Genomic DNA, 17,738 nt, shown 5'->3' on the forward strand with positions numbered 1-17,738 from the left:
ACAAGAAATTAAACTAACTTAGTCAAGGGATTTAAAAAAAAATTATACCTATTTACTTTGTAGAAACATATGTAACATTGGTGATGAATAAACCCCAAAATATATAACAGCACAGAACATTATTTTTAAAGAAACAAAACAACTAGCATGATACAAAGGAGTTATTTTTTACTTAACTTTGAAGTTAGCTTTTCTATACTCATTTAGGTATATAATCATAAAGCATTCATGTATAATTTCATACCCCCTCCTCCAAATCCACAGGCAAACACAGAGAAACAGACGAGAACCCAAAACTTGAAAAGATTCCAGATTCTTCTGCACAGATGTCTACTTCTTTGAAAGTTCCGATGAGAACTAACTTACAAAAGCATGGCTGAAATACTAAGCCTTGATTTATTGAGAGTCAGAAACAACCAGCTTCCCTTGCAACAGGGAAGCTCAATTGTGTGGATCTGATTTTCCTTCATAATGAAACCCATTACTTCAGGAAGAGCTATCCAAAACCTTCCTCTCTTTCAATGCTCCCGAACACCGGGGCATGAATGGTGGCATTTCGTACCTGCTCTTTCCCTCCTTTCCTTTTTACAGTTACTCAAGAAGAAAACTGAGAGAACTGTGGCTGAATGAGATTCTCCACACATGGAAGAAGGCACAGATAAGCGAGGGCATGTAGCAAAATGTTTTGTCTTAAAGCTTTTCTATCTATGATATATAAAAATATTTAAAGAATATATCACCAGGGTGGTGGTGGTGCACGCCTTTAATCCCAGCACTCAGGAGGCAGAGGCAGGCGATCTCTGTGAATTTGAGGCCAGCCTGGTCTACAGAGCGAGATCCAGGACAGGCACCAAAACTACACAGAGAAACCCTGTCTTGAAAAACTATATATATATATTATTAACTTATAGTCAGGGAATAACCAAATTCATTTTCATAAATGCCAATATTTTCCCAACTTAGTTAAAAGTTAAATACTGAGAATTAAAACCTTTAAAGATCTAAGAGACATATTTTTAAAGTCAACACACACCACCATAAATTTGGACTTTTTTTTATACCATTGTGAAATTCATAATGTGGCTTATTTCTTCTCTCTTTAGATACATGTAGATAGACAAATACTAGTAAACACATACATGGTAGAGAAATGATAGACATATGGTAGATGTATAGATAATAGATGTTTTAAGATAAATAATATTGTTGGAGAGATAGATTATACATACAGACAATGATGTGGTGGATTAATAGATAGATGATTGATAGATAATATAGATGTGATAGAGAAATTATATATATATATATATATGATAAATAAATGATACATAGAAGGGTAGAAACATAATACTTAAATAATAGGTGAATGGATAGACAGAGGATTAAATACATAGATGATTATTGATGACAGATAAATGATATTCAGATGATAGATGACATATAGGTTGATGATCAATCAACCCCTACATTACAGTGGATATATGATATTTCACTAGAAAGTCATTGTTGTAAACACTTTAACTTTGCTTCACACAGTTTATATCAAGAAGAACAATAGAAACAGACATGGTTCTTAACTGTGTTTTCAGTGTTATACTTGGATAACAACCAGCAATATTTGACAACATACAAAACACAGATACAGCTTCACTTTAAAAACCAATGAAGTTTGAAATTTTTACCTAAATGTAAAATACAGCTGACCCTACCTTGTTCATAGAGCTTGAGGGTGCATTCAGAGCATGACAACGCAAGTCCCTGTAAAAAAAAGAAACCATTAAGTCAAAGACATTTGCAAACTGGAAGATTATGAAAGAATAGGAAACTGATTGCAGACTCTTAAATATTTCTTTATGATTTCTGGGCCTGATATATTTTTGTGGCCCTACAAGTTACCAGAAACAGAAACTCAGTGTGTGTGTGTGCGTGTGTGTGTGTGTGTGTGAGCAAGAGAGAGAGAGAGACAGAGAGACAGAGAGAGAGACAGAGACAGAGAGAGACAGAGACAGAGACAGAGAGATAGTGAATGGTGTTGCATATGCTAAATGTCATATTCACTTAGTTTTGTTTTCAGTTGCTTTTAGGTCCAGATACTGGTTCCATTTGAAATTTGAAATCCTTCAAATTTAAAGGAAGCATCGAAATGATGGACAATGGTTAGATTTGTTGAACTAGATTTCTTTATTGGAATTGGACAGTAGGTATACCTGAGTAATATATTAGCCACACCTGAGTAATAAAGCGACATGCAGGAAAAATGTCCATATCCATATACACAGACATAGTATAGTTTGTTTAAAATGCAAGGGTGATGTAAGTCAGACTCTTATCTTTTGAGGAAGAGAGAAACATATTTTGAGTCAAATAATCGATTTGTTGATTATTTTATGTTAATTTCATATCTTTTCATTATTGCATTTAACATTTTTAGTTATATGTATATTCACATGTGTCTGTAGATATGTGCACATGTGCGCAGTTCCCTGCAGAGGATAGAGGCATCAGACCCCCTGGACCCACAGTTACAAGCAGTTGTGAGATGCTTGAGATGGGTGCTGGGAAATCTAACTCATGCTTTAAGAGCAGCACGTGCTGTTAACCACTGAGCCATTTTTCCAACCTCCTATTTCAAATACTCAAAAACATAAAATGTGCTTCTTTGGTTTTGGGACAAAATAAACGAGTTAATATTGGTGAGAAGAGATGAAATTTCTATTACCGACCCAGCCCACTCTCTGTTTCTGACAGTTATTTCAAAAGCTCACTCCGCCGGGCCCAGCACTCGGGAGGCAGAGGCAGGCGGATCTTTGTGAGTTCGAGGCCAGCCTGGGCTACAGAGCGAGATCCAGGAAAGGCACAAAGCTACACAGGGAAACCCTGTCTTGAAAAACCAAAAAAAAAAAAAAAAAAAAAAAAAAAAACAAAAACAAAAACAAAAACAAAAGCTCACTCCATCTCTCATTTACCACCAAAATACATATGGCCCTCCATCTATACACAACAAATTATGTTACATGTTCTTTCACATTAAATTCACATGTTCATTCATATTGAATTTGGACTTTTGAAGAAAATAGAAAAATGAGATTAATCAGGTATTAATCAGGTCCAGGTGTTTGCTGATGTTAACATGAAAGCAAAGTTGCTTGTGCTGAAGTGAGAAGTGATGCAATCAGGTCATCACAGAGGCAGATGGATGTGTGGTGACTGAGCCCCTGTTTGGGGACAGAAGGGGGTTTCCTGAAAGTCAGCGTTCTGCTTAAGGACATGTAGCACATTTAGGACAAGAAATGGACATGATTCTGTCATTGAAAGAATGATTGTCATTCAGGAAATTATTCCATGGGAAAAACTCAGCCAATGAAGCTCCTGTAAATAATTTACTTGTGAACTCATAATACTTATTTGTGGAATGAGCTGAATCTAAAACGGAAGAGAGCTGCATCCTGACACATGGAGATGATGCTAAATTCTTATGCACAAATTATTTCCCATAAGATATTTAAATTTTTATACACTTATTGCTCTTCATGTTTTATTGCTCATTACAGGAAAACAAAGTGAATGTTCATCTGCGATACACTGGAGTTTTATTTCCTCCAAAGCTATCAACGGTGACAAGAATGGACTTCTAACTTCACACAGTCATCATGTGAGAGGTTGTACTTCTACTTCATGATTAAAAACATACTTTGGAGATAATTTTCTGTCACTGAGCGCAACTTGACCTTGAACTCATCTTGACTCTACCTTCTAAGTGTTGGGGTTTCAGTTGCACACATAACAATCTCAAAATTAAAAATTCTCCAATAGCCTTCTATTTGATTCTTTGAAATTTTCATACATTTTATGTTGATCATATTAACCACTCCACCATCTCTTCCTAGGTCCACCTCCCCATGCTCAGCCCACCCAACTTTGAGGTCTCATTTTTCTTTTCATAAATCCACTCCATCCCATTATTGCTGCCCATAAACTCCTAGGTGTATACATTCATCACAAGATGCGACCAACCAGAGGCCAAGCTTTTAAAGAAAGCTAACTTTCCTTCTCCTGACAGGCTCCTCAGTGAGGGGTGGGACACCATGACCTCCATCCTGGGATTTCATCTCACTTGAGGTTGAGTAGGTCTTCTGCATACTGTCATAACCACTGTGGCTTTATTTCTACAATTGCCCTGTTGAGTCTAGAAAACACTGTTTCCTTGCGGTCATCCTCTACCCCTGGGTCTTACCAATGTTCCTCTCCCTCTTTTGCCATTTTCCCTGAGCCTAGGGAGATGAGAGTGTGATAAAAATGTCTCTTTACAAGAGGGGGGAATATATATATCTCCTTTGTAAGGGCATCTAGAAACATATTGATAAATAGATTTTTGATAATTGTTCAGGTCGGGATACCACCTAGAAAGTACTAGTGTCAAGAAATAGACAATATATAACGAACATATATAAGTGATGTATACCATTAGGGAGTGATAGATTCCAACAAGAAAAAGGTCAAAGGCACTAAATAAATTAGTGAAGTAATTTAAACTGACTGCACTCCACAAAGTTCCAAATATCTTTACACCAAAAATATTCAATAGTTCACACTCCATGGGTTTCTTCTACATTGCCTTTGACATTTAAACATTCCTACCACTTCTAAAAACACAAATGCATCGGGAGAATGGATCTTAATTCGTTTTTTTTAACAAACATTCCCAGATGGCAATAGAGGGAATCATGGCGTAAATTGACTGTCACTTTTATCATTTTATATGATGTGGAGTTTAATTCAATTAAAAATTAAATCAAATTAACCTAAAGGCACTGTATCTCCCAATATGGTAAAGACTATTCAAATTCATTTCAACATCAGGAAAACTAAATCAACCTACCCGACTTTTATCATGTAATTAAGGAATTAAGAAGATCCTGGTCATCACATAACTCTGCAGTTGTTTGAGAGATGATGAAAAAAATGTACATGAATTTGTTATCCACTGCTCGATCAATACTGTCCTTGACTCTCTAAACCCAATGATGAATTGCATGTAAAGGTGAACACTGACACTGTGGTTTTTATCTACTAGTAATATTTTAGTACATAGCCTGAGAAATGAACACCCAACCTCTGTGAAATTCCTCTATTTCTCAACTGCTTCCTCCACAAAGAACCAAGACATCAGGTGAACACCTTCATTTCCAGATAAGGTAATGTGAGAGGACATGGAAATCAGCAGGAGAAAAGTGGAAATGCTGTGAGATCTAGACACAGGAAGACAGTGTGTCTGTCTCTTCCTGACCCTGCTAGGATGAGGAGAAAAGTAAGTTACAGTAGACTTCTGAGCTTAGATGCTGACCTTCTCTCTTGAGAAGGTTTCTGCACATTCATAGGCTTTATAGACTAATTAGAAAAGTAGCCTCAAATCTAAGTAAGAGCCCTCCTTTGAAAAGCATTCCATGTTCTTTCTCAGTTTGAGAAGGATCCTATTGTCTGAATAGGACTTGGACTTTCGAGGTGTCAGAATGCACTGTCTGTGGGACACAAAGACACCCCATTAGAGCCACCTTGGCTCAATAGAGACAGACACTCATCACGTGTCTTGTAGAAGGATAAGAGAGAGGGTTATTCCCAAGACCTGTGAGTTCCGAGACCCTTCCCCTGTGACCAGGCCATGGCCCACTGTCACTTGCAGATTCATAATTTTGGCAGAATGAAGGCAGAACACAGATACCAGTTTGACCAACAGGGAAATATTTACATCACTTACTATCAAAATCTTCTGGAATAAATTGCATAAAACATACTTAGAAAATAATTAACATTGGAATAGATTAGTTTTCTCATTAGTCATGATTTCATAAAGACAGATCTGAAAATCTTCATATAATTACTAATAACATTGACCAAATGTTCCTAGTGATAAAATCTAATTCAAATATTTTTCTGTCAATATGATAGTAAATATTCTCCATCCAGCTGTTAGAATCACAGTCACACAGTCAACTGATTGTTCAATATAAGGAAAACAAGGCACCAAAAACTTTTTCTGCCAGCTCCAGCACAGCAATTTGTTATTCCTTCTTTCTTGGTACTGAGTGGCTAAACTTAATTAATTAACCTTAACTATTTCATATCTCATCATGCAGTGCAAAGGAAATGAATGTATATGTGCTTTTTGTTATCATATCTCAAGTAACTAGAAAAGAATTACGTCAGACTAGATGGGCAGTTGGGCTTGCTGACAGAGGCATCTAATGCCAGTCCAGTGTGTCCAGGGTGGGTTTTTTTTTTTTTTTTTGTCAGGGTTTCAATTGTTGTGATAAAGATCATGATCAAAAGCAACCTGGGGAGGGAAAGGTTAATTTCAGCTTACAATTCACGTAACACTCCATCACTGAAGGAACTTAGGGCAGAAATTCAAATCAGGAACCCAGAAGCAGGAATTGAAGCAGAGCTATGGATGAAGGGAGTTTACTGGCTTTTTTGCATGGGTCGGTTCCTCCATTAGCTCTCTTATACAACTCAGGACCACCTGTGTGTGGGAGGTATACCATCCTGAACTCCCATGGGCTGTCTGCTCCTGCCAATCATTAATCAAGACAATACCCCACAGACTTGCCACAGACTGATGGTGTTGAGGCATTTCCTCAATTAAACTTCCCTCTTCACAGGTTTGTCTACATTTGTGTGGAGCTGACAAAAACCAACCAACAGATAGTGAACACAGAGCACCCTACCTACCACGGTCCTCTTCTGGTTTAGATGTATAAAGTCTCTGAATATCTTTGCTTTGTCTAATGTGTCTAGATATGATCAGTATAACAAGGAGAGATCATGGTCTTTAAGACCACTTAGATATGTGTTTGTGATGTATTTTCCACTGAGTGATGGAGATATGTTGGGCATGTGATTCCATTTGCTGAAGTTACAGCTTCTTTTGTTCATACTGGGGGAATTTTCATACACACACACACACACACACACACACACACATCTCCTGGTCCTGCCAAGCAGCCAAGAGATGTTACTTTATTTCTCATTGTTACCTGGCCAGACATCTATGAGTATTTTCATTGCTCTTCTCTTACTCAAAATGAAAGAGAGGCAGAGTATATTTTACCAACAGCTTGGTGGGTGGTATGAATGAGGAGAGGGAAGGAGGGAAGGAGGGAGGGAGAGAGAGAGAGAGAGAGAGAGAGAGAGAGAGAGAGAGAGAGAGAGAGAGAGAGAGAGAGAGAGGACAAAAGCAAGCCACATCATCACAGTGCAGTGAACATGCAGTAAGTCTTGTTAAGTCTTGTGTGCGAAGTCATCCCATCACCAAGAAACAGAGCCAAGGCTCCTGTAAGAGTGAAATGCCAGTCATGATGAGTGTTAGAGCAGACGTTGCAAATCCCTACTCACTATTTATATTTTGAGTTGAAACTACTTTGTGTGTGTTCTCTGATTTACAAATATGCACCGAATACTTATCCATTCAGACTCCCTAAGCTCACGAACTGGAACACGAGCTTTGCTCTCCCTTACAGTGTTTGCCTATATAGGCTGAGTTTGTTAGTGTGACTGCAAAAAAAATAAAATAAAATATGAAAAATAGAAACAGGACAACAGGCAGGTGCTGGACAAAATCATTTCTACACAAACCTGAGGATCTGGACTCAGGGCCATTTTCAGCAGTTATTTAAACAATAGCGTTAACATACCAGAAGACTGAGTGGTGTATCCCACACCAACAATAACACAGCAGTCGCCCAGCCAGGGTGCACGGTGGCAACACCAGGCTGACTATTCTTAGTACATTCTATCCAGTGCAGCTTCACTACTGTAGCATAAGTAACAGCTACCTTTTGGGAGAGTATGCTTAGCCTGGTTCTAGTCATGACATTGTTCTGTTTCTTTTAACAACTTATCAAGTTCTTTAGTATATTACTTTTATTGAATTCAATACATGTCAAAGAAGTAATTTCACACCCTAACATTAAAGATAAAAGCAAAGTGGAACCACAGAGCATTGCCCCCTCGGGCTTTGTGTCTCTTCTTTTAATTGGAGATTTGAAAGATTACTACATGTTTGGCTTTGAATTGTATCCAATGTTATTATATTTTAAAAATATACTAATTTAAAATATTAAACCTAAATCATAGGGTTTAGAAAAAGTAAGAGAAGTAACTTCTGCCCATTTGTATAAGTCTGAACCATTAAAAAAATACATCCATCAGAATTTCATATCCATCTATAAAAAAACACAAAGGCAGTGTAACTCATTACAACTTCAGTATTCATATGGCAAACTAAAATCGATTTCTACCAATTGTACATATTTGCCATGTCTCATTTAACCTAGTCTAAGTTCAATGGCATGATGATATGTGAAATATCTCAGACTGAAAAATATTCTATATAATAAGATTGAAAAATAACAATTTCACGTAAACTTGCAATGGTGCTTCTACAGAAAAGTGTGATGAGAGGAAATGAAGAAACAAGCTAGGCATGACGGTTCATGCAACCCCAGCATTTTGGGAGACTGAGGCAGGAGGATCAGTGCAACTTCCAAGCCAGTCTAGGCTAACTAGTGAGGTACTTTCTCAAAAACAAAATGCAATGAGAAAGATCTCTCATCTTCCCCTGATGCCACTCACTGTAGACTATGACCCTAGACCCCTTGATGTGAGGATACACTGAGAGTGGACCCCAACCCAAATGGTTACATGCAGAATATTTTCTTGTGCATGTCTCTGTACTTTACCATCACTGTTCAGCAAACCCACTTTCAGCCTTGACCATTTCCTACAGACCACTGTAGACATTGGAGCGCATCAGGAAGTTCATAAGGAAGCCAGATGTGGTAGCATAGACCTGTAATCCTACACTGGAGAGACTGGGGCAGGAGGCTCACACATTTGAGGCTAACTGGTGTTATGTATGAGCTCCAGGATGGCCTGGCCTACAGAGTGAAATCCTGTCTCAAAATAAATAAACACTATAAAGGGAAGAGGATAAAGTGGAAGAAACTAAAGCCCTGTTTTGAAATTGGTTTTTACAATAATCCCCATCTATTGCATTTTTATAATAATCACAATCTATTACATTTTCTATCATTATGCTGTAAAGCAGAAATTAGGATAAATCCTTCACAGTTTTAAGAGAAATCCAGTGTATTGGGTGATGAAAAAGGTCCAACAATTAAATAAACTGCAGGGAAACTTTAGCTGCCAAGTCCAGGTCTTGTCATTAATCATATTACATCGTTTCTCATTTGATTCTCTGTTGCTATGGTAAGACACTGGCCAGTGTCAACTTAGCAGGAAAGATCCTTGTTTCATCTTGAAGTTATAGGTGACCGGCAAGGGAAGTCAGGCAGAATTTCAAGGTAGGAACCTGGAAAGCAGAGACCTGGAGGTACACTGAGTTTACAAGTATATTTGACCATGCCCAGCACTCACATGTATTTCATCTTTTTTCTTGATCAATTATTTAAATAATATCCTCAAATGGATGCCATTTTAACCATTTGAATATTGTTGTGTTTTATCATCATAAATGTATACAAGCATAATTGTATTTCTTTTTTACTGAAATCCACAGTCTTAGCAGCGATGAATTCAGTTTTGAAATTACAGGCTTGGCTGATAGGGTTTCCAAACACACTATTAAAAATATGAAACCCTATGCTGATACATATTTCATATTTCTTTTCATTTCTAATGCAAGGAGTTAATTAGCTGACCTCTTGACCAGTTTGTAGAGTGCTGTAATATCTCAGATCATGGTATATTACTCACAAACTATACGAAATGTCCAATCCTAGGACAGTACCAGGATGTGAGAAGACAGGCTTTTCAAAAAACTAGGTCATGAGAGCATCTTGCTCTAATCCTCAGAACACCAGACAGGCTTGACTTTTAAAAAGGAAAACAGGGCTCCTGCCTTCCCTATGGGAAAGAACAAGATGGAATTCCTAATTTGTACAAAATTAGACTTCTAGCACTAGGCTGCATGCATGTCTTGGGTGCAAAATTTGCTCCCTTTTAACATTTCATTTGAAAGTAATAAGCACCACTAATACAGCAGATTAACTGATTTACTTTCTAAATATACTCAGATTTACTTTCTAAATATATTCAGATTATGTTAAGTCATTTAATCTCATTGAGCCCCACATCTGATAACACTGTAACGTACAAACTTTTGCACAGAAGGAAGACAGGCACAGGGGCCGAACCCTGTCACTCCAAGGTCAAAAGCAAGCTTCCTTCTAGTGTTAAGCCACCAAGGACTTAAACCTGTTATAAACAGGATAGAGAAATCAAAAGCTTAGTAGCTCTGGGATTTCTCGGGCAGCAAAGAGAATCCGGGGGCAGAGCGGTAATTAAATCATGCAAGGTTACTTGGATCACTGGGACTCTGCACTGGGCACACAAGGGGGTGGGTGCCTGTTCCACCTGAATTTCCTTTTCAGATACAGCGCTGTCTGAAAGGGGACAGCAATTGATTAGATTCTTCTAGTATCCTTCCCACCTTAGTTAAAATTCAACAAATAACATACGCTTCTGTTCTAAATAAAGGCATTCTTTGAGCTCAAATTCAAGTGCATTAATGAACACAAGCTCGCATAGGCACATACTAAATAAAAGAAAATGGAGAATTTCAAATTTCTGTGTTTGTTTGAGAATTAAGTGAGATGATGCATGCAGAACACATAGCATACTTTTCACATCTTAAATTATCAGAGATAATGCTCCTCCAGCATGTCCTTATCAATTTTTTTTTTTGAAAATAGCTCAGAACTGGAAAGGGTACAAAACGTTTTTTTTTGGCAACACAAAAGATTATTAAGAATACTACCATTTTGTAAAGGTGAGGAATGTTGATTTATAAAGATAATGTGTACCCTTTGGTACAGGATGGTTTATAGCAACCATTTAGTGATCATTGATTCGATGCGGAGTCTTATGTGACCAGAAATGTTGAGAAATGGTCACACAATCCCATGATCAGTTCTGTCCAGGAAGCAACAGACTCTAGCTTCTATTACCAGCAAGCCTGTAGTAAGTAAAACTCTCTTCCTTTTATGAGGCTCGCAGGTCCTAAAGTGCAGTCGCTTGCCCTAATAAGTAGTCTTCTCAGAGCCTGGCGCACCTTCTGCAAATTGGAAGAAAGCAGTGGAAGTGAATGGAGCTGCAGTGTAATGGCCACACACCTAGAGGCTCTGCAAGGTGCCATGTAACCTTTCATTTTCTTCCATCGACAAGTGTACCAACACTCGCTGTTCCCTTCTCATGGCAAAAGTCACCAGGAAAAGGACAGAGGTGATTCTTCTCCGTGGGTGTGCATTGCAGGGCTTGGACGACACAATTGTAATTCGAATGCATGTTGTCTCTAAGAGAAAATTGGATGCTATTACCCGGCATGAGAACCTCGATAATAGAACTTGAGAATAAAGAATGTATAATATATCATGTATATTATAGGCATGCTCCCAGCGGAGGAATCTCTGGGTTTTACTAAGCCAAACTTATATGCCTTTCTTATTTCCCTTTCAGTCTCCAGGATATATTGAGAAAAATACAAACAGCAGAGCAACCCTCTCACCACATAATATGAATCTCCTCAGACACTTTGGCATTTTCAGTTTTGAAAATTATTACCCAGACAATGAGTTGTGCTGGGACAGATTCTTCTGTTGCTGGCTTTGCTATGCTTTTGCTTTCCCACCTTGGCTGTTGCCCCTTGGACCACTGCACACTCACTCTGGCTATAGTTCTTGCTATTATTGTGAGGGTCCTAAGAATGTCATTTCTGTAGAGATTTCATTGTTTGAGAGTGTGGGTCTCTCTCTCTCTCTCCATCCCATTCCCTCTCCATCTTCATTGCCTTTGGTTCTGAGACAGGGTCTTGGTATGTAGCCCAGGCTGGACTCAAACTCACCATGTGCCTGCCTCATTCTCCCGGAGGCTAGGGATATTAGCACACACCATCATAACAATCTTATTTGCCTGTAATAAACTCCTCTTGCCAAGTTTTCCCAGTAAAAACATGAGCTCATGTTCAGCCTCAGGAAATCAGAGCTCCAAATACTCTCTGAAGAACGTGATGGGAGTTCTATGACTAGAAAGAAGCTGACCTAAGGCTCATTGGGGTTTCAAAAGCTGCATGAATACCACCCACACCTGCTTCTGCAAAGTCTCCCCTTTCACAGGCAGAGACATTTATGTCTTTGGAAGTCACAGCTATGCCAATAAAGACCGGGACAAGATGAGTTATGAATGACGTTGGTTGTTTTTATTTTATTTTTTTTTTTTTTTGGTTTTTCGAGACAGGGTTTCTCTGTGTAGCTTTGCGCCTTTCCTGGAACTCACTTGGTAGTCCAGGCTGGCCTCGAACTCACAGAAATCCGCCTGGCTCTGCCTCCCGAGTGCTGGGATTAAAGGCGTGCGCCACCACCGCCCGGCCTGTTGTTCTTATTTTAAATCATACATATTCTCTGTTAAACAGCATGTCTCATTAGGAGAAATATTTATTTCTTACCCCCATCATTGAATATAATAAATTAGCTTCTCATCAACCTGAGTGCATGAAATGCCACCTTTAAAATGTTACCCCTGATGCTCAGGAGTGACAGAAGTAGCTGTTCTCCTTCTGTGCATGGTGTATTTATTGGTATCAAACTACATGACTGTCACTGTCATGGGTATTTATCTGATTCCCCCCATTTTACTGGATTCCCTTGCTAATACATATCATGTCATCTTATGCTGATTTAATCTTCTGTTCTCAGTTCAAGGCAAAAACAAACAAACAAACAAACAAACAAACAACAAACAGGTTTTGATTAAATTTTTGTTGAACCCAGAAATGGCTGAACAAACAAATCTTAAGCAAGTGGCAATGAATGAGGATCCCTGGCATTTGTCTGTCAGTAATGCGATGAGGTCAGACATCCTCAACCTTCGAATTCTAGCTCTGTTAGGACAGGTCAGCGAACACCATTTCTCTTATGTCTGAGTAAGAATTGTTGGATCAAGACACATGGGTTATGCTAAAGGTAGCTCAGAGCTCAGTAAAAACACAATAGATATGTGAAATTAAAACTCTTAGTTAAGACTAATACAATGCACCTGCACTTGTACCAATTCTTCCAGATTCCATTTTTTTTATTCTAGTTTTTCTGGCAGATGCCTCAATTCAGATAGTACCACTGGGCATGTGATGTTGACAGCAGGAACTTGTTTCTCAGGGACATTTCTGGAGTAAGAGAAATCTTCAAAAGAGCACAACTAAATCTCTCCCAGATTTGTGTCAGTTAAATTTCGTTAGAAATGAAAAACTTTCTCTAAACCTCTACTGACTCAAAGGAATTTGACTGGTGGTTATAAATGAACATTGAGGGATGGCGAGTTATATGGATTAATAAGTAATATAGGATATTGACTAGCTTTCAGAGACAAAAACCTATCCATCGAAAGAAAGGTGGGTATAAAGTTTCCACCGAACTGCCAGTTGTAGTTTGGGTTTAGCTTTGCAAGGAGAAAAAAATGAGACACAAATATCTGTGTTTCCCTGACTTCACCAGTACCAGGAAGCTGGAGCCAAAGAGCTATTCTGAACACAGGAATTACAATAGTCAAGTGAATAGAAATGAAATGTGAAGGCTCTTCTCATCCCTATTCATTCACTCAATTGTGTCAACTAATGTTTGCCAATTGATGAGAGAAAGACATTGAAAAGATCCTATGGAAATTAGAAAAGTGTGTGTGTTGGAAATAAAATATGAGAAGACTTCAGACTTTCTTGAACCCCATGCTTCTCACTACTCACTGTAATACCCCTAGTTTTCTCTGTTTGGCTCAATGGATTTTTTTTTTTAAATTGAGGATTATAAAATAATGCAGCCCATTAAAAGAATATGGAAAGCATTAAATGTGAGAATAAACAATAGAGGTCTAAACTAGCGAGAACTACTAGAGAAAAAGAATTCCGTGAGAAAGTGAGACAAAGCAAGGTGGAGACTCCCCAGCCAGCACAGAGGAGATGACCTTGTGTTCAGTACTTAGAAATAATGTGAGTTTCCTTGACCGCCAAAGACTGAGGGGAGTATCTTCAAAGGAGAATAACTCCAAAAACATCGACTGTTTATGTTTTCATAAACTTTGCAATGAATGTAAAGAATAAATTTAGTTGTAAATGACAACAGTCCTAAAATGGTACTGACTTGGAAAAGAAATTGATAGATGGATATAAACAGGCTTCTGTGACACAGAGAGGTGTATGGGTTGATGTTAAATAAAAGAAATTGTATATAAAGTCATACCATTTTAATATATTAAAATAAGATGTGTAAAACCAATGATATATTTTTCCAGCTTAGATTCTGTTGTGCCCATTGGTTTTAACTCTGACCAACCTATTTTCATCATTATTATTTCCCTTAGAAGGTGGATTGGTATGCAATAAGATCATTCTAGATTTTAATAACATTTATTCCATTGCATTTTTTCTTGCATCTGTTGAACTCTTTTCTCTCTCTGTCCTTGTCCAGTGAGTACTCTGCAAAGTCCCAATATTTAAAGGAATTTTAGCCTGATGGGTTTGAATAGTATAACACTAATGCTAACTTAGTTAGGCTTGACATTGCTTTGGGGTAGAATTTGAGCAGGAAAATTGCAAATGATGGGAAATTGGGTGTGCATATCCCCATCTCCCCATCTTTTGTAAAAACTTTAATTACAAATACCAGAAATTAATGAGTAATATTTCAGGGGTGGAAAGCTCATGCTGCCTAGAGCCATCTTAAATGGAACCATGAAAAAGAGATTAAACAGCACATGTACAAGGCCTACTCACTAAAGAACTTTGCATGATCTTCTGTTCATGAGCACAGTTAAAACACATTTGGCCGGGCGGTGGTGGCGCACGCCTTTAATCCCAGCACTTGGGAGACAGAGCCAGGCGGATCTCTGTGAGTTCGAGGCCAGCCTGGGCTACCAAGTGAGTTCCAGGAAAGGCGCAAAGCTACACAGAGAAACCCTGTCTCAAAAAACCAAAAAAAAAAAAAAAAAAAAAAAAAAAAAAACATTTGAATAGGGGGTTCTAATGCACACCTGTAACCTAGGTCCTGAGAATCTGAAGAAGGAGAACTACAAGTTACCCAGCTTAGACTACTCATCAATCAGATCATGCCTTGAAAAAGAAACAAAACCAAGCAATATACATTTTAAAAGGTTTCTGAAAATTTGAAACATACCACAGCAGCTTCGAAAAGTGGATATAACTCTGATTGACATGAACACCATGGGCACAATGGAATTAACTCTAGGCCATGAGTCACCTATCCCAATAGCACTTAGCACAAGGAACTGTATGGACATAAAAGGAAGTCATGCTTCTTCCTGAAGGTGCATTAGTTGCTGAAATAATTCTAGGAAATTTACATGAGTTGAATACAGATAGCAACTTTCTAAAAAGTTTTAATCTGTACATTTAGCTGTAAAGGAGTTTGAAAAAGATACTAGCTTTTAAACCCAAAGTTCAAAATTGATGATAAAATGCTTTAGGAAAAATCATCTGCTAAAATTTGAAGAGATGTGTGTAATCTAATTTTGAAAGATATTTACTACTTTAGAAGTTGACTCTGATGTCATGGTTTAAAAGTATTTGTCAATTAATAACTGCTGGAAATGGGAAAATCAGTCTTCTCCAGTGGAGTGCCCCCTGGTATACAAACTACACTCCAGGGAAGCCCTATGCCCAGGAGTACTTGCCAAGAAAAAAAAAGGGACTCTATGTTTTTGTGTATGTGTGCTTTTTTATTTTGTTTTGCTCTATTTTTGTTTGATTGATTTTTCTAGATTGCTTGTTTTTTTTTATTTTGGGGGATTTTTTTTGTTGCTGTTGTTGTTTGAGATAACATGAACTTGGAGTAGGGAGACAGAAAGGATCCAGGAGGTATTATGGGACAGAAAATGATATGATCTTGATCAAAATATATTTTACGAAAAAACTTTTAGATAAAAGATGAATTAATTTAAAAAGTATTTGTCAAAAGGGGAAGTTATATCTTACCTACCCATAGTCATATTCCATGGGCTCTAGAATAGTATAAATATGGATAGTGGGAATTTCAAAAGCCCCACCTCTATATGAAAAAGTGGGTGCTGAGAAAGTGAGAATTGTCTTTTACAGGGATGAGCCTCCTGATACGTTATCATATCCCAAATGGTCAATCCTAAAACAAGTAAACATATGAACAACACTAAATAGACAAATTACTACATATTACATAGTATACATAAACATGTGTTGTGTATAACAACAGCAATTCTAGAAGAAGGGGTCATGATTTTGAAAGAAATAGAGGGAAAGGAAGAGTTGGAGTGAGGAGGGGGGCATAAATGAAATAAACACAGTATTCTAGTAGAATATTCTCAAAAAAATATTCAAACTAAAAAATACAGCATTCCTTGCTATTACCAAAGTCAAGACGTCATCTTTTCAGGAACTTAATATCAGAGCCACATACCCTGTTTCTACTGAGTCTCACTGTGGAGAATTTGATCCTCACTTTTTGTCTTCCACCCTGGGCATTAGGAAATGTATTAAACCTCTCTAACCCTTAGTCCTTCCTTGAAAAGAACAACAACGAAAAGATACCTGAGTCTGTCATGCTGTGATGAGGATAACATCAGACAATAGTCAACTTTTCCTCTATTTTGATTTGGCCATCAAAGTGCCTCAAACTGCACTCATCCCATGCACCAAGGACAGACTGGCGTCAAATACCATGTCTTTCTCTCTTCAGTCTTCATTGCACAGAGCAAGCTAGGGATGCAGTTCTTAGCTGAGACAAGCCACTATGTAGCAGAGAAAAATGCCTCAAGAGGGAAACTGAAGATGGGGACTAGGATGTTGCTACGTGTTGTCTTTGAAGCCTTCTTCACATGAGGCAAGCCAGATGCCATGATAGTGACTATCAAAAAATAAACAGCTACAAGGTCCAGGGCATTGCCCCACCATATGTTATTGCCCAAATTAGTAATCTGTACATAGGATTGTCTTCATATTTATCTCTCTGCATGTCATGATAGGAAGATGATGAAGAACTCTGCCATACACCGAGTTCACATCTATACTCTGAAGATAATTCTAGTCTGCACTACTGATAAACTGACCAATTACTTACCCCACGAATCCACTTTTTACAAAAAAAGTGAGTAGATCTTTTCTGAGACTACTGATCAGGTTTAGTCTAACGTTTCCTGCCTCTCCTCTCCCTGAAATGTGAATGCCGTAGCAGATGCTCAGCTCTCACCTGGCATCCAGAAGAATCATGCAAGCTTCTGCTGATATCAGAGATATCAGCAACAGCCAGCACCCATTTAGTTCTGGGATAGGTCAGGCACTGTACCGTCTGATTTGTCTCACTACTGAACTAATTGTAAACGTATACACTTGGGTCTAGTTCAGCTCTTTCCTATTGTGGTGTGTGAGAAATCATCCTTTGGTTTGGGAAGACAATGTAACTACTGAGAAGATAGCAATGCAAAATCTAATACCACTGTAAAGACCATATGGAGCTCAGGACAGTAGTTTACAGTTTTATATGACATTGTCCAGGAAGCATTTGTATCCAGTAACTAGGTGGAGACTATATTCTGGGTGAGAAATATTTGCTCTTTCCCTCAGCACTCATCGGAACAGTCACTACCACCTCTGCTTTGCTGAAGTTCTATTTTAATAAATATTTGGC

The 17,738-nt window shown here is 38.1% G+C and overlaps 1 protein-coding gene across 10 annotated transcripts in view; it reads right to left on the bottom strand.

Moving 5' to 3' along the window:
• The window catches only part of Pcdh15 (protocadherin related 15), a 1,435,070-nt gene that overhangs the window by 877,376 nt on the left and 539,956 nt on the right, over window positions 1–17,738 (bottom strand). For all 10 annotated transcript variants that reach the window (XR_008219809.1, XR_008219808.1, XM_052744717.1 and 7 more), the window contains exon 3: window positions 1,710–1,758. The gene's annotated coding sequence lies outside the window, so the exon portion shown is untranslated. The remainder of the gene's footprint in view (window positions 1–1,709; window positions 1,759–17,738) is intronic.

Source organism: Peromyscus californicus, unplaced genomic scaffold (assembly GCF_007827085.1).
Source record: "Peromyscus californicus insignis strain IS unplaced genomic scaffold, ASM782708v3 Scaffold_19__1_contigs__length_69161282, whole genome shotgun sequence".
In the NCBI taxonomy this organism is placed as follows: Eukaryota; Metazoa; Chordata; class Mammalia; order Rodentia; family Cricetidae; genus Peromyscus; species Peromyscus californicus.